Raw genomic sequence first — 16681 nt, forward strand, 5'->3', positions numbered from 1 at the left:
ACTGCTCTCTGCGAGTCTGTCCCCACAGTCCCCGTCTGTCTCTCTCCGCTTCTCTCTTGCTCCATCTCTGGCCTTCTCTCATCCTCTCTCTCACCTCCCTGGGTCAGGAGAGGTGACGCGTAGCCAGTGAAGCGACCGGAGATCGGGCGGGCCGCCGGTCCGGTCGCTGACGAGGGGCGAGGGCCCAGACAGAAGGCTGTGTGACGAAGGGTGGCGGCAGGCTGGAGGTGCTGCCCCCTGGTGGCGGGTGGCTCTCCCTGGCTTTGGGCCAGTGGGTGGAGCCGGCCAGGGCCATGGCCTGGGTTGCACGTCCCTAGGGTGGAGGGGCCTGAGAGGACCCTGCGACCCCCTCGGTGGCCCTGAGAGGTGGGGACAGCACAGCAGCAAGGGGGGTGTGCGGTTGTGGGGCTGGGGGGGGGATGAGAGGGGTTGGGGTAGGGGGGGCGTGGTAAAAGCCGTTCGGGGCCTGGGGAATCCCAGGACGCCAGGGCGCCCAGACATATGTCACAGTCAGGGAAGTGACAGAGGCCCGTGGAGCCACTGGGGGGCGCGAAGGGGCCTCGCTGCGGGCCAGGAGTAGCCCGTCGCCCACATCAGCGGCGTCCGGAGGAGGCGGAGAGCGGGCGGGCGGCGCTCAGGCAGACATGCTCGCCACCCGAGCGGCCCAGCAGCATGGCGCGCGCTCAGCAGGCAGGTCGGGAGCAGGCTCTTGCAGTGCCGGGAGCCGGGTCCCAGCGCCTAAGGCCATACCACCATGAACGCGCCAGATCTCCTCTGATCTCGGAAGCTAAGCAGGGTCGGGCCTGGTTAGTACTTGGATGGGAGACCGCCTGGGAATACCTGTAGGCTTTTGCTCGCCTCTCCTTTTCGCCGCCGCCCCCCCCCCCCCGCATGGCTCCCTCCGAACCCCTGCCGCCCCTTGCCCCTCTGCAGCCGCCCAGCCAGCCGAAGGTCCCCCTGGCCAGAGGAGGGTCAGCCGCCCGGCACTACAAGCTCGCATGCCCGGTCGCACATCAGGCCCGTCGGCCAGGGCTAACCCCCACACCCTCTTCTTAGTCCTCTTCAGTCCCGCAGGTCGTCATCCCGAACCCTTCGCCGACCCGCGGTCGCCCCACCGCCGCCAGCGCTGCCCTCGCCCCCGCCGCCACCGCCAAATCCGCAGCCATCACCGCGCTCCCCACACCCCCCGCCGGCGCTGCCCTCACCCCTGCCCCCGCCCTCGCCGCCGCCATCGCTGTACTCCTTCAAACTCCCGCCTCTGCTCTCCCCTCTTCGGCCGCCAGCACCTCCCTCTTCCCCGCTACCGCCGCCGCCCGCGCCATCGCCTCCCCGCGCTCAGCGCTCGCCGACACAGCCCCCAACGCTGCCGCCGCCTCCATCGCCGACCTCGCAACCCTCCCGCGCCGCCGCTGCCGCCTCCGCCGCCATCGCTGCTCGCGATCAGCCCACGCTTCTGCCGCCGCCGCCACCACCGCGCTCCCCACCCCCTCCGCCAGCGCTCCCCTCACCCCCGCTCCCGCCGCCGCCATTGCCTCACTCCCTCAATCTCCCTCCTCTGCTCTCCCTGCCTCCAGCACCGCCATCACACCCGCCCCCGCCCCCGACGCCGCCTTCGACGTACTCCCTCAAACTCCCTCCTCGGCTCTCCCCCCCTCGGCCGCCAGCACCGCGCTCCCCATCCCCGCCTCCAGCACCGCCATCTCCCCCGCAACCGTCCCCGCCATCGCCATACTCCCTCAATCTCCCGCCTCTGCTCTCCCGGCTTCCGCCGTCAGCACCGCCCTCACGCCCTCCCCCCGCCCGCCCCCGCCGCCGCCGCCATCGAACCCCGTGCCCCAGCGCCCACCGTCAGAGCCCCCATTGTCGCCACCGCCATCGCCGACCTGTCGCCATCCACGCGGTTGCCATCGCCTACCTCGCCACCCACCCCTGCCTCCTCCGCGGACCCCGCCGCCCCCGCCGCGGCCGCCATCGCTGCTCGCGATCAGCCCCCGCTTCTGCCGCCGCCGCCGCCGCCGCCGCCGCCGCCGCCGCCGCCGCCATCACCGCGCTCCCCACGCCCTCCGCCAGCGTTCCCCTCACCCCAGCACCCGCCCCCGCCGCCGCCATCGCCGTACTCCGTCAAACTCCCTGCTCTGCTCTACCCCCCTCGGCCGCCAGCACCGCGCTCCCCATTCCCGCCGCAAGTGCTGCCCTCTCCCCCACCCCCGCCCCCGCCGCCGCCGCCGCCGCCGCCGCCCGCTCCGCCGCCGCGGGGGTCCTCCCACAACTCCCAGGCCCAGGGTTGCCTGCTGGTGCAAGCCCCCACCAGCCTTGGGGGTGCGGTTGGGGGTAAACCTGGTGGCGGTAGGGGGGCGGTGTGTATGCCGGTCTGGGTCCGGGGAGTCCCAGGATGCCAGAGTTCCACGACTTCTGGCACCCTCAGGGAAGCGGCAGTGTCCCACGGAGCCTCGGGTGGCGCGAAGGGGCCTGGCTGCCGGCCAGGAGTAGCCCGCCGCCCACGCCAGGGGCATTCGGAGGAGGCGGGGAGCCGGACTGAGCGGGGACGCGGTGCTGGCAGAGCCGGCCAGCGTGTCGATGCTCGCCACCGGAGCTGAGCATCTGCATGGCGCGCGTTCACGAGGCAGGCCGGGTGCAGGCTCTTGGGGCGCGGGGAGCCGTGTCCCAGCGTCTACGGCCATACCACCCTGAACGCGCCCCATCTCCTCTGATCTGGGGAGTTAAGCAGGGAGGGGCCTGGTTAGTACTTGGATGGGAGACCGCCTGGGAATACCTGTAGGCTTTTGCTCGCCTCTCCTTTGGCGCCGCCGCCCCGGCGTGGCTCCCTCCGAACCCCTGCCGCCCCTTGCCTCTCTGCAGCCGCCCGGCCAGCCGAAGGTCCCCCTGGCCAGAGGAGGGTCAGCCGCCCGGCACTACAAGCTCGCATCCCCGGTCGCACACCAGGACCGTCGGCCAGGGCTCCCCCCCACTCCCTCTTCTTAGTGCTCTTGGCCGAGGCAGGCCGTCAGCCTGCCGCAGTTAGCCGCGTCTCGCTCGCCGCCGCCTCCCCGCCGTCGCAGGGCTCCCTCTCGCTCCCCGACACTGCCGCTGCCGCAACCCCCAACGCCCAAGCCCAGGGCTGCCTGCCGGCGGAGGCATCCATCAGGCTCTCTCCATCCCAGGACGTGCCGGTCCTTTGCACCTCGGCCCGAGCCCAGGGGACGCCCTTCCCTGCCCCTGCCCCTGGGACCCGACACACAGGATCGGCGTGTCCTCGGGCAAACGGGACGCCCACCCGCCCCGCCCCACCGGAGTCTTCTGTCTCCGCTGGCAGGCACCTCGCCCCACACCCCCGCGCGTCCCCTCCCGTCTCCCACAAGAGCCAGGAGCCCTCCCTTCCCGCCAGCCACGGTGTCCCCGACACACAGGGCACAAAGAGTCGGGACAAACCAGGGGACGGCGGGAGCAGCACCCCAACGCACAACGCGCCATCGACTCCAGGGAAGACCACCACAAGGGAAGAGCAGGCACGCAGGCACACAACCCTCACAACAAGGGTGCCTGGGGGCTGCCACTCTCCTCCCTCGGGCAGGTCCCTGGGCGGGGCTCAGAGCCCACTGGCCCTCCGCAGACCCTGGCGGCCCGCCCCGGGGGCTTCAATGGTGACTGCCAACGCCAGGGCAATGCCTCCTTAGCGGAGCCCAGCCCCGGGCACGACCGCACTCCGTTGGAGAAGCTGCCACTTCAACACAGCCTCAGTGCGTCTGTCCCAGTCCGTGTGCCCGCCTGTGCGTCCCTCCCACCCTCCCCCACCCCATGTCTGTCTGGCTCCGTGACATGCCAGTTGGGCTCTGGCTCTGGCTCAGGAGCTCTCTCCGCGCGTGCCAGCCCCCTCGCTCTCTGTCTCTGGCCATGTCTCTCTGTATGTCTAGATACATACATGTACGTGTATATACGTGTATATTTCCATCTCGCTCCCTCTTACTCCTCCTCCCGTTCTGTCTGTCTGTCCCTGTCCTGCGGGGACTCTAGTCCCTCTGCCCGCACAAAGACGCAGGAGTTGGCGAGGCCAAGAAGGAACACCAACAGAGCCAAGGATAGGGGGCTCATAGCACCATGTCTCACGGGCGGCTGGCTTGGAGACACGGCAAGCCGGAGCCGCCCGATCCCCTACCTGCCGGCCGGCCGATTCTCAGCCAACCAACAGACCCCCCAACCTACCGACCCACCAAGCCGGCCAACTGCATTCCGCGCCCCTCTGCAATTTGCATTCCTCCGCAGCCCCTCCGGTGGCCAATGGCCAACTGGCAACAGCTGATGGCCAAGCGGTCACAGCTGATGACCATGGAGCCCCCACGCAGCACCCCTCCGCGCGAGGCCCAGAGCCTGGAAACTGCTCTCTGCGAGTCTGTCCCCACAGTCCCCGTCTGTCTCTCTCCGCTTCTCTCTTGCTCCGTCTCTGGCCTTCTCTCATCCTCTCTCTCACCTCCCTGGGTCAGGAGAGGTGACGCGTAGCCAGTGAAGCGACCGGAGATCGGGCGGGCCGCCGGTCCGGTCGCTGACGAGGGGCGAGGGCCCAGACAGAAGGCTGTGTGACGAAGGGTGGCGGCAGGCTGGAGGTGCTGCCCCCTGGTGGCGGGTGGCTCTCCCTGGCTTTGGGCCAGTGGGTGGAGCCGGCCAGGGCCATGGCCTGGGTTGCACGTCCCTAGGGTGGAGGGGCCTGAGAGGACCCTGCGACCCCCTCGGTGGCCCTGAGAGGTGGGGACAGCACAGCAGCAAGGGGGGTGTGCGGTTGTGGGGCTGGGGGGGGGATGAGAGGGGTTGGGGTGGGGGGGCGTGGTAAAAGCCGTTCGGGGCCTGGGGAATCCCAGGACGCCAGGGCGCCCAGACATATGTCACAGTCAGGGAAGTGACAGAGGCCCGTGGAGCCACTGGGGGGCGCGAAGGGGCCTCGCTGCGGGCCAGGAGTAGCCCGTCGCCCACATCAGCGGCGTCCGGAGGAGGCGGAGAGCGGGCGGGCGGCGCTCAGGCAGACATGCTCGCCACCCGAGCGGCCCAGCAGCATGGCGCGCGCTCAGCAGGCAGGTCGGGAGCAGGCTCTTGCAGTGCCGGGAGCCGGGTCCCAGCGCCTAAGGCCATACCACCGTGAACGCGCCAGATCTCCTCTGATCTCGGAAGCTAAGCAGGGTCGGGCCTGGTTAGTACTTGGATGGGAGACCGCCTGGGAATACCTGTAGGCTTTTGCTCGCCTCTCCTTTTCGCCGCGGCCCCCCGCCCCCCCCCCCCCGCATGGCTCCCCCGAACCCCTGCCTCCCCTTGCCCCTCTGCAGCCGCCCAGCCAGCCGAAGGTCCCCCTGGCCAGAGGAGTGTCAGCCGCCCGGCACTACAAGCTCGCATCCCCGGTCGCACACCAGGCCCGTCGGCCAGGGCTAACCCCCACACCCTCTTCTTAGTCCTCTTCAGTCCCGCAGGCCGTCATCCCGAACCCTTCGCCGACCCGAGGTCGCCCCACCGCTGCCAGCGCTGCCCTCGCCCCCGCCGCCACCGCCAAATCCGCAGCCATCACCGCGCTCCCCACACCCCCCGCCGGCGCTGCCCTCACCCCTGCCCCCGCCCTCGCCGCCGCCATCGCTGTACTCCTTCAAACTCCCGCCTCTGCTCTCCCCTCTTCGGCCGCCAGCACCTCCCTCTTCCCCGCTACCGCCGCCGCCCGCGCCATCGCCTCCCCGCGCTCAGCGCTCGCCGACACAGCCCCCAACGCTGCCGCCGCCTCCATCGCCGACCTCGCAACCCTCCCGCGCCGCCGCTGCCGCCTCCGCCGCCATCGCTGCTCGCGATCAGCCCACGCTTCTGCCGTCGCCGCCACCACCGCGCTCCCCACCCCCTCCGCCAGCGCTCCCCTCACCCCCGCTCCCGCCGCCGCCATTGCCTCACTCCCTCAATCTCCCTCCTCTGCTCTCCCTGCCTCCAGCACCGCCATCACACCCGCCCCCGCCCCCGACGCCGCCTTCGACGTACTCCCTCAAACTCCCTCCTCGGCTCTCCCCCCCTCGGCCGCCAGCACCGCGCTCCCCATCCCCGCCTCCAGCACCGCCATCTCCCCCGCAACCGTCCCCGCCATCGCCATACTCCCTCAATCTCCCGCCTCTGCTCTCCCGGCTTCCGCCGTCAGCACCGCCCTCACGCCCTCCCCCCGCCCGCCCCCGCCGCCGCCGCCATCGAACCCCGTGCCCCAGCGCCCACCGTCAGAGCCCCCATTGTCGCCACCGCCATCGCCGACCTGTCGCCATCCACGCGGTTGCCATCGCCTACCTCGCCACCCACCCCTGCCTCCTCCGCGGACCCCGCCGCCCCCGCCGCGGCCGCCATCGCTGCTCGCGATCAGCCCCCGCTTCTGCCGCCGCCGCCGCCGCCGCCGCCGCCGCCATCACCGCGCTCCCCACGCCCTCCGCCAGCGTTCCCCTCACCGCAGCACCCGCCCCCGCCGCCGCCATCGCCGTACTCCGTCAAACTCCCTGCTCTGCTCTACCCCCCTCGGCCGCCAGCACCGCGCTCCCCATTCCCGCCGCAAGTGCTGCCCTCTCCCCCACCCCCGCCCCCGCCGCCGCCGCCGCCGCCGCCGCCGCCCGCTCCGCCGCCGCGGGGGTCCTCCCACAACTCCCAGGCCCAGGGTTGCCTGCTGGTGCAAGCCCCCACCAGCCTTGGGGGTGCGGTTGGGGGTAAACCTGGTGGCGGTAGGGGGGCGGTGTGTATGCCGGTCTGGGTCCGGGGAGTCCCAGGACGCCAGAGTTCCACGACTTCTGGCACCCTCAGGGAAGCGGCAGTGTCCCACGGAGCCTCGGGTGGCGCGAAGGGGCCTGGCTGCCGGCCAGGAGTAGCCCGCCGCCCACGCCAGGGGCATTCGGAGGAGGCGGGGAGCCGGACTGAGCGGGGACGCGGTGCTGGCAGAGCCGGCCAGCGTGTCGATGCTCGCCACCGGAGCTGAGCATCTGCATGGCGCGCGTTCACGAGGCAGGCCGGGTGCAGGCTCTTGGGGCGCGGGGAGCCGTGTCCCAGCGTCTACGGCCATACCACCCTGAACGCGCCCCATCTCCTCTGATCTGGGGAGTTAAGCAGGGAGGGGCCTGGTTAGTACTTGGATGGGAGACCGCCTGGGAATACCTGTAGGCTTTTGCTCGCCTCTCGTTTGGCGCCGCCGCCCCGGCGTGGCTCCCTCCGAACCCCTGCCGCCCCTTGCCTCTCTGCAGCCGCCCGGCCAGCCGAAGGTCCCCCTGGCCAGAGGAGGGTCAGCCGCCCGGCACTACAAGCTCGCATCCCCGGTCGCACACCAGGACCGTCGGCCAGGGCTCCCCCCCACTCCCTCTTCTTAGTGCTCTTGGCCGAGGCAGGCCGTCAGCCTGCCGCAGTTAGCCGCGTCTCGCTCGCCGCCGCCTCCCCGCCGTCGCAGGGCTCCCTCTCGCTCCCCGACACTGCCGCTGCCGCAACCCCCAACGCCCAAGCCCAGGGCTGCCTGCCGGCGGAGGCATCCATCAGGCTCTCTCCATCCCAGGACGTGCCGGTCCTTTGCACCTCGGCCCGAGCCCAGGGGACGCCCTTCCCTGCCCCTGCCCCTGGGACCCGACACACAGGATCGGCGTGTCCTGGGGCAAACGGGACGCCCACCCGCCCCGCCCCACCGGAGTCTTCTGTCTCCGCTGGCAGGCACCTCGCCCCACACCCCCGCGCGTCCCCTCCCGTCTCCCACAAGAGCCAGGAGCCCTCCCTTCCCGCCAGCCACGGTGTCCCCGACACACAGGGCACAAAGAGTCGGGACAAACCAGGGGACGGCGGGAGCAGCACCCCAACGCACAACGCGCCATCGACTCCAGGGAAGACCACCACAAGGGAAGAGCAGGCACGCAGGCACACAACCCTCACAACAAGGGTGCCTGGGGGCTGCCACTCTCCTCCCTCGGGCAGGTCCCTGGGCGGGGCTCAGAGCCCACTGGCCCTCCGGAGACCCTGGCGGCCCGCCCCGGGGGCTTCAATGGTGACTGCCAACGCCAGGGCAATGCCTCCTTAGCGGAGCCCAGCCCCGGGCACGACCGCACTCCGTTGGAGAAGCTGCCACTTCAACACAGCCTCAGTGCGTCTGTCCCAGTCCGTGTGCCCGCCTGTGCGTCCCTCCCACCCTCCCCCACCCCATGTCTGTCTGGCTCCGTGACATGCCAGTTGGGCTCTGGCTCTGGCTCAGGAGCTCTCTCCGCGCGTGCCAGCCCCCTCGCTCTCTGTCTCTGGCCATGTCTCTCTGTATGTCTAGATACATACATGTACGTGTATATACGTGTATATTTCCATCTCGCTCCCTCTTACTCCTCCTCCCGTTCTGTCTGTCTGTCCCTGTCCTGCGGGGACTCTAGTCCCTCTGCCCGCACAAAGACGCAGGAGTTGGCGAGGCCAAGAAGGAACACCAACAGAGCCAAGGATAGGGGGCTCATAGCACCATGTCTCACGGGCGGCTGGCTTGGAGACACGGCAAAGCCGGAGCCGCCCGATCCCCTACCTGCCGGCCGGCCGATTCTCAGCCAACCAACAGACCCCACAACCTACCGACCCACCAAGCCGGCCAACTGCATTCCGCGCCCCTCTGCAATTTGCATTCCTCCGCAGCCCCTCCGGTGGCCAATGGCCAACTGGCAACAGCTGATGGCCAAGCGGTCACAGCTGATGACCATGGAGCCCCCACGCAGCACCCCTCCGCGCGAGGCCCAGAGCCTGGAAACTGCTCTCTGCGAGTCTGTCCCCACAGTCCCCGTCTGTCTCTCTCCGCTTCTCTCTTGCTCCATCTCTGGCCTTCTCTCATCCTCTCTCTCACCTCCCTGGGTCAGGAGAGGTGACGCGTAGCCAGTGAAGCGACCGGAGATCGGGCGGGCCGCCGGTCCGGTCGCTGACGAGGGGCGAGGGCCCAGACAGAAGGCTGTGTGACGAAGGGTGGCGGCAGGCTGGAGGTGCTGCCCCCTGGTGGCGGGTGGCTCTCCCTGGCTTTGGGCCAGTGGGTGGAGCCGGCCAGGGCCATGGCCTGGGTTGCACGTCCCTAGGGTGGAGGGGCCTGAGAGGACCCTGCGACCCCCTCGGTGGCCCTGAGAGGTGGGGACAGCACAGCAGCAAGGGGGGTGTGCGGTTGTGGGGCTGGGGGGGGGATGAGAGGGGTTGGGGTAGGGGGGGCGTGGTAAAAGCCGTTCGGGGCCTGGGGAATCCCAGGACGCCAGGGCGCCCAGACATATGTCACAGTCAGGGAAGTGACAGAGGCCCGTGGAGCCACTGGGGGGCGCGAAGGGGCCTCGCTGCGGGCCAGGAGTAGCCCGTCGCCCACATCAGCGGCGTCCGGAGGAGGCGGAGAGCGGGCGGGCGGCGCTCAGGCAGACATGCTCGCCACCCGAGCGGCCCAGCAGCATGGCGCGCGCTCAGCAGGCAGGTCGGGAGCAGGCTCTTGCAGTGCCGGGAGCCGGGTCCCAGCGCCTAAGGCCATACCACCGTGAACGCGCCAGATCTCCTCTGATCTCGGAAGCTAAGCAGGGTCGGGCCTGGTTAGTACTTGGATGGGAGACCGCCTGGGAATACCTGTAGGCTTTTGCTCGCCTCTCCTTTTCGCCGCCGCCCCCCCCCCCCGCATGGCTCCCTCCGAACCCCTGCCGCCCCTTGCCCCTCTGCAGCCGCCCAGCCAGCCGAAGGTCCCCCTGGCCAGAGGAGGGTCAGCCGCCCGGCACTACAAGCTCGCATGCCCGGTCGCACATCAGGCCCGTCGGCCAGGGCTAACCCCCACACCCTCTTCTTAGTCCTCTTCAGTCCCGCAGGCCGTCATCCCGAACCCTTCGCCGACCCGCGGTCGCCCCACCGCCGCCAGCGCTGCCCTCGCCCCCGCCGCCACCGCCAAATCCGCAGCCATCACCGCGCTCCCCACACCCCCCGCCGGCGCTGCCCTCACCCCTGCCCCCGCCCTCGCCGCCGCCATCGCTGTACTCCTTCAAACTCCCGCCTCTGCTCTCCCCTCTTCGGCCGCCAGCACCTCCCTCTTCCCCGCTACCGCCGCCGCCCGCGCCATCGCCTCCCCGCGCTCAGCGCTCGCCGACACAGCCCCCAACGCTGCCGCCGCCTCCATCGCCGACCTCGCAACCCTCCCGCGCCGCCGCTGCCGCCTCCGCCGCCATCGCTGCTCGCGATCAGCCCACGCTTCTGCCGCCGCCGCCACCACCGCGCTCCCCACCCCCTCCGCCAGCGCTCCCCTCACCCCCGCTCCCGCCGCCGCCATTGCCTCACTCCCTCAATCTCCCTCCTCTGCTCTCCCTGCCTCCAGCACCGCCATCACACCCGCCCCCGCCCCCGACGCCGCCTTCGACGTACTCCCTCAAACTCCCTCCTCGGCTCTCCCCCCCTCGGCCGCCAGCACCGCGCTCCCCATCCCCGCCTCCAGCACCGCCATCTCCCCCGCAACCGTCCCCGCCATCGCCATACTCCCTCAATCTCCCGCCTCTGCTCTCCCGGCTTCCGCCGTCAGCACCGCCCTCACGCCCTCCCCCCGCCCGCCCCCGCCGCCGCCGCCATCGAACCCCGTGCCCCAGCGCCCACCGTCAGAGCCCCCATTGTCGCCACCGCCATCGCCGACCTGTCGCCATCCACGCGGTTGCCATCGCCTACCTCGCCACCCACCCCTGCCTCCTCCGCGGACCCCGCCGCCCCCGCCGCGGCCGCCATCGCTCCTCGCGATCAGCCCCCGCTTCTGCCGCCGCCGCCGCCGCCGCCGCCGCCGCCGCCATCACCGCGCTCCCCACGCCCTCCGCCAGCGTTCCCCTCACCCCAGCACCCGCCCCCGCCGCCGCCATCGCCGTACTCCGTCAAACTCCCTGCTCTGCTCTACCCCCCTCGGCCGCCAGCACCGCGCTCCCCATTCCCGCCGCAAGTGCTGCCCTCTCCCCCACCCCCGCCCCCGCCGCCGCCGCCGCCGCCGCCGCCCGCTCCGCCGCCGCGGGGGTCCTCCCACAACTCCCAGGCCCAGGGTTGCCTGCTGGTGCAAGCCCCCACCAGCCTTGGGGGTGCGGTTGGGGGTAAACCTGGTGGCGGTAGGGGGGCGGTGTGTATGCCGGTCTGGGTCCGGGGAGTCCCAGGATGCCAGAGTTCCACGACTTCTGGCACCCTCAGGGAAGCGGCAGTGTCCCACGGAGCCTCGGGTGGCGCGAAGGGGCCTGGCTGCCGGCCAGGAGTAGCCCGCCGCCCACGCCAGGGGCATTCGGAGGAGGCGGGGAGCCGGACTGAGCGGGGACGCGGTGCTGGCAGAGCCGGCCAGCGTGTCGATGCTCGCCACCGGAGCTGAGCATCTGCATGGCGCGCGTTCACGAGGCAGGCCGGGTGCAGGCTCTTGGGGCGCGGGGAGCCGTGTCCCAGCGTCTACGGCCATACCACCCTGAACGCGCCCCATCTCCTCTGATCTGGGGAGTTAAGCAGGGAGGGGCCTGGTTAGTACTTGGATGGGAGACCGCCTGGGAATACCTGTAGGCTTTTGCTCGCCTCTCCTTTGGCGCCGCCGCCCCGGCGTGGCTCCCTCCGAACCCCTGCCGCCCCTTGCCTCTCTGCAGCCGCCCGGCCAGCCGAAGGTCCCCCTGGCCAGAGGAGGGTCAGCCGCCCGGCACTACAAGCTCGCATCCCCGGTCGCACACCAGGACCGTCGGCCAGGGCTCCCCCCCACTCCCTCTTCTTAGTGCTCTTGGCCGAGGCAGGCCGTCAGCCTGCCGCAGTTAGCCGCGTCTCGCTCGCCGCCGCCTCCCCGCCGTCGCAGGGCTCCCTCTCGCTCCCCGACACTGCCGCTGCCGCAACCCCCAACGCCCAAGCCCAGGGCTGCCTGCCGGCGGAGGCATCCATCAGGCTCTCTCCATCCCAGGACGTGCCGGTCCTTTGCACCTCGGCCCGAGCCCAGGGGACGCCCTTCCCTGCCCCTGCCCCTGGGACCCGACACACAGGATCGGCGTGTCCTCGGGCAAACGGGACGCCCACCCGCCCCGCCCCACCGGAGTCTTCTGTCTCCGCTGGCAGGCACCTCGCCCCACACCCCCGCGCGTCCCCTCCCGTCTCCCACAAGAGCCAGGAGCCCTCCCTTCCCGCCAGCCACGGTGTCCCCGACACACAGGGCACAAAGAGTCGGGACAAACCAGGGGACGGCGGGAGCAGCACCCCAACGCACAACGCGCCATCGACTCCAGGGAAGACCACCACAAGGGAAGAGCAGGCACGCAGGCACACAACCCTCACAACAAGGGTGCCTGGGGGCTGCCACTCTCCTCCCTCGGGCAGGTCCCTGGGCGGGGCTCAGAGCCCACTGGCCCTCCGCAGACCCTGGCGGCCCGCCCCGGGGGCTTCAATGGTGACTGCCAACGCCAGGGCAATGCCTCCTGAGCGGAGCCCAGCCCCGGGCACGACCGCACTCCGTTGGAGAAGCTGCCACTTCAACACAGCCTCAGTGCGTCTGTCCCAGTCCGTGTGCCCGCCTGTGCGTCCCTCCCACCCTCCCCCACCCCATGTCTGTCTGGCTCCGTGACATGCCAGTTGGGCTCTGGCTCTGGCTCAGGAGCTCTCTCCGCGCGTGCCAGCCCCCTCGCTCTCTGTCTCTGGCCATGTCTCTCTGTATGTCTAGATACATACATGTACGTGTATATACGTGTATATTTCCATCTCGCTCCCTCTTACTCCTCCTCCCGTTCTGTCTGTCTGTCCCTGTCCTGCGGGGACTCTAGTCCCTCTGCCCGCACAAAGACGCAGGAGTTGGCGAGGCCAAGAAGGAACACCAACAGAGCCAAGGATAGGGGGCTCATAGCACCATGTCTCACGGGCGGCTGGCTTGGAGACACGGCAAAGCCGGAGCCGCCCGATCCCCTACCTGCCGGCCGGCCGATTCTCAGCCAACCAACAGACCCCACAACCTACCGACCCACCAAGCCGGCCAACTGCATTCCGCGCCCCTCTGCAATTTGCATTCCTCCGCAGCCCCTCCGGTGGCCAATGGCCAACTGGCAACAGCTGATGGCCAAGCGGTCACAGCTGATGACCATGGAGCCCCCACGCAGCACCCCTCCGCGCGAGGCCCAGAGCCTGGAAACTGCTCTCTGCGAGTCTGTCCCCACAGTCCCCGTCTGTCTCTCTCCGCTTCTCTCTTGCTCCGTCTCTGGCCTTCTCTCATCCTCTCTCTCACCTCCCTGGGTCAGGAGAGGTGACGCGTAGCCAGTGAAGCGACCGGAGATCGGGCGGGCCGCCGGTCCGGTCGCTGACGAGGGGCGAGGGCCCAGACAGAAGGCTGTGTGACGAAGGGTGGCGGCAGGCTGGAGGTGCTGCCCCCTGGTGGCGGGTGGCTCTCCCTGGCTTTGGGCCAGTGGGTGGAGCCGGCCAGGGCCATGGCCTGGGTTGCACGTCCCTAGGGTGGAGGGGCCTGAGAGGACCCTGCGACCCCCTCGGTGGCCCTGAGAGGTGGGGACAGCACAGCAGCAAGGGGGGTGTGCGGTTGTGGGGCTGGGGGGGGGGATGAGAGGGGTTGGGGTAGGGGGGGCGTGGTAAAAGCCGTTCGGGGCCTGGGGAATCCCAGGACGCCAGGGCGCCCAGACATATGTCACAGTCAGGGAAGTGACAGAGGCCCGTGGAGCCACTGGGGGGCGCGAAGGGGCCTCGCTGCGGGCCAGGAGTAGCCCGTCGCCCACATCAGCGGCGTCCGGAGGAGGCGGAGAGCGGGCGGGCGGCGCTCAGGCAGACATGCTCGCCACCCGAGCGGCCCAGCAGCATGGCGCGCGCTCAGCAGGCAGGTCGGGAGCAGGCTCTTGCAGTGCCGGGAGCCGGGTCCCAGCGCCTAAGGCCATACCACCGTGAACGCGCCAGATCTCCTCTGATCTCGGAAGCTAAGCAGGGTCGGGCCTGGTTAGTACTTGGATGGGAGACCGCCTGGGAATACCTGTAGGCTTTTGCTCGCCTCTCCTTTTCGCCGCCCCCCCCCCCGCATGGCTCCCTCCGAACCCCTGCCGCCCCTTGCCCCTCTGCAGCCGCCCAGCCAGCCGAAGGTCCCCCTGGCCAGAGGAGGGTCAGCCGCCCGGCACTACAAGCTCGCATCCCCGGTCGCACATCAGGCCCGTCGTCCAGGGCTAACCCCCACACCCTCTTCTTAGTCCTCTTCAGTCCCGCAGGCCGTCATCCCGAACCCTTCGCCGACCTGCGGTCGCCCCACCGCAGCCAGCGCTGCCCTCGCCCCCGCCGCCACCGCCAAATCCGCAGCCATCACCGCGCTCCCCACACCCCCCGCCGGCGCTGCCCTCACCCCTGCCCCCGCCCTCGCCGCCGCCATCGCTGTACTCCTTCAAACTCCCGCCTCTGCTCTCCCCTCTTCGGCCGCCAGCACCTCCCTCTTCCCCGCTACCGCCGCCGCCCGCGCCATCGCCTCCCCGCGCTCAGCGCTCGCCGACACAGCCCCCAACGCTGCCGCCGCCTCCATCGCCGACCTCGCAACCCTCCCGCGCCGCCGCTGCCGCCTCCGCCGCCATCGCTGCTCGCGATCAGCCCACGCTTCTGCCGCCGCCGCCACCACCGCGCTCCCCACCCCCTCCGCCAGCGCTCCCCTCACCCCCGCTCCCGCCGCCGCCATTGCCTCACTCCCTCAATCTCCCTCCTCTGCTCTCCCTGCCTCCAGCACCGCCATCACACCCGCCCCCGCCCCCGACGCCGCCTTCGACGTACTCCCTCAAACTCCCTCCTCGGCTCTCCCCCCCTCGGCCGCCAGCACCGCGCTCCCCATCCCCGCCTCCAGCACCGCCATCTCCCCCGCAACCGTCCCCGCCATCGCCATACTCCCTCAATCTCCCGCCTCTGCTCTCCCGGCTTCCGCCGTCAGCACCGCCCTCACGCCCTCCCCCCGCCCGCCCCCGCCGCCGCCGCCATCGAACCCCGTGCCCCAGCGCCCACCGTCAGAGCCCCCATTGTCGCCACCGCCATCGCCGACCTGTCGCCATCCACGCGGTTGCCATCGCCTACCTCGCCACCCACCCCTGCCTCCTCCGCGGACCCCGCCGCCCCCGCCGCGGCCGCCATCGCTGCTCGCGATCAGCCCCCGCTTCTGCCGCCGCCGCCGCCGCCGCCGCCGCCGCCGCCATCACCGCGCTCCCCACGCCCTCCGCCAGCGTTCCCCTCACCCCAGCACCCGCCCCCGCCGCCGCCATCGCCGTACTCCGTCAAACTCCCTGCTCTGCTCTACCCCCCTCGGCCGCCAGCACCGCGCTCCCCATTCCCGCCGCAAGTGCTGCCCTCTCCCCCACCCCCGCCCCCGCCGCCGCCGCCGCCGCCGCCGCCCGCTCCGCCGCCGCGGGGGTCCTCCCACAACTCCCAGGCCCAGGGTTGCCTGCTGGTGCAAGCCCCCACCAGCCTTGGGGGTGCGGTTGGGGGTAAACCTGGTGGCGGTAGGGGGGCGGTGTGTATGCCGGTCTGGGTCCGGGGAGTCCCAGGATGCCAGAGTTCCACGACTTCTGGCACCCTCAGGGAAGCGGCAGTGTCCCACGGAGCCTCGGGTGGCGCGAAGGGGCCTCGCTGCCGGCCAGGAGTAGCCCGCCGCCCACGCCAGGGGCATTCGGAGGAGGCGGGGAGCCGGACTGAGCGGGGACGCGGTGCTGGCAGAGCCGGCCAGCGTGTCGATGCTCGCCACCGGAGCTGAGCATCTGCATGGCGCGCGTTCACGAGGCAGGCCGGGTGCAGGCTCTTGGGGCGCGGGGAGCCGTGTCCCAGCGTCTACGGCCATACCACCCTGAACGCGCCCCATCTCCTCTGATCTGGGGAGTTAAGCAGGGAGGGGCCTGGTTAGTACTTGGATGGGAGACCGCCTGGGAATACCTGTAGGCTTTTGCTCGCCTCTCCTTTGGCGCCGCCGCCCCGGCGTGGCTCCCTCCGAACCCCTGCCGCCCCTTGCCTCTCTGCAGCCGCCCGGCCAGCCGAAGGTCCCCCTGGCCAGAGGAGGGTCAGCCGCCCGGCACTACAAGCTCGCATCCCCGGTCGCACACCAGGACCGTCGGCCAGGGCTCCCCCCCACTCCCTCTTCTTAGTGCTCTTGGCCGAGGCAGGCCGTCAGCCTGCCGCAGTTAGCCGCGTCTCGCTCGCCGCCGCCTCCCCGCCGTCGCAGGGCTCCCTCTCGCTCCCCGACACTGCCGCTGCCGCAACCCCCAACGCCCAAGCCCAGGGCTGCCTGCCGGCGGAGGCATCCATCAGGCTCTCTCCATCCCAGGACGTGCCGGTCCTTTGCACCTCGGCCCGAGCCCAGGGGACGCCCTTCCCTGCCCCTGCCCCTGGGACCCGACACACAGGATCGGCGTGTCCTGGGGCAAACGGGACGCCCACCCGCCCCGCCCCACCGGAGTCTTCTGTCTCCGCTGGCAGGCACCTCGCCCCACACCCCCGCGCGTCCCCTCCCGTCTCCCACAAGAGCCAGGAGCCCTCCCTTCCCGCCAGCCACGGTGTCCCCGACACACAGGGCACAAAGAGTCGGGACAAACCAGGGGACGGCGGGAGCAGCACCCCAACGCACAACGCGCCATCGACTCCAGGGAAGACCACCACAAGGGAAGAGCAGGCACGCAGGCACACAACCCTCACAACAAGGGTGCCTGGGGGCTGCCACTCTCCTCCCTCGGGCAGGTCCCTGGGCGGGGCTCAGAGC

The 16681-nt window shown here is 71.0% G+C and overlaps 8 pseudogenes; all 8 read left to right on the forward strand.

Moving 5' to 3' along the window:
* The first annotated feature begins 736 nt into the window (after positions 1-736).
* Positions 737-856, forward strand: LOC148757718 (5S ribosomal RNA; annotated as a pseudogene).
* Positions 857-2669: 1813 nt separating this feature from the next.
* LOC148757719 (5S ribosomal RNA) lies at positions 2670-2789 on the forward strand (annotated as a pseudogene).
* Positions 2790-5106: 2317 nt separating this feature from the next.
* On the forward strand, positions 5107-5226 carry LOC148757720 (5S ribosomal RNA; annotated as a pseudogene).
* Positions 5227-7036: 1810 nt separating this feature from the next.
* Positions 7037-7156, forward strand: LOC148757721 (5S ribosomal RNA; annotated as a pseudogene).
* Positions 7157-9475: 2319 nt separating this feature from the next.
* On the forward strand, positions 9476-9595 carry LOC148757722 (5S ribosomal RNA; annotated as a pseudogene).
* A 1803-nt stretch (positions 9596-11398) lies between these two features.
* LOC148757723 (5S ribosomal RNA) lies at positions 11399-11518 on the forward strand (annotated as a pseudogene).
* Positions 11519-13838: 2320 nt separating this feature from the next.
* LOC148757724 (5S ribosomal RNA) lies at positions 13839-13958 on the forward strand (annotated as a pseudogene).
* Positions 13959-15757: 1799 nt separating this feature from the next.
* Positions 15758-15877, forward strand: LOC148757725 (5S ribosomal RNA; annotated as a pseudogene).
* The last annotated feature ends 804 nt before the right edge of the window (positions 15878-16681 follow it).

This window comes from Rhinolophus sinicus, chromosome 7 (genome assembly GCF_057876585.1).
Source record: "Rhinolophus sinicus isolate RSI-liver-muscle chromosome 7, RSI-T2T, whole genome shotgun sequence".
NCBI classification, from domain to species: domain Eukaryota; kingdom Metazoa; phylum Chordata; class Mammalia; order Chiroptera; family Rhinolophidae; genus Rhinolophus; species Rhinolophus sinicus.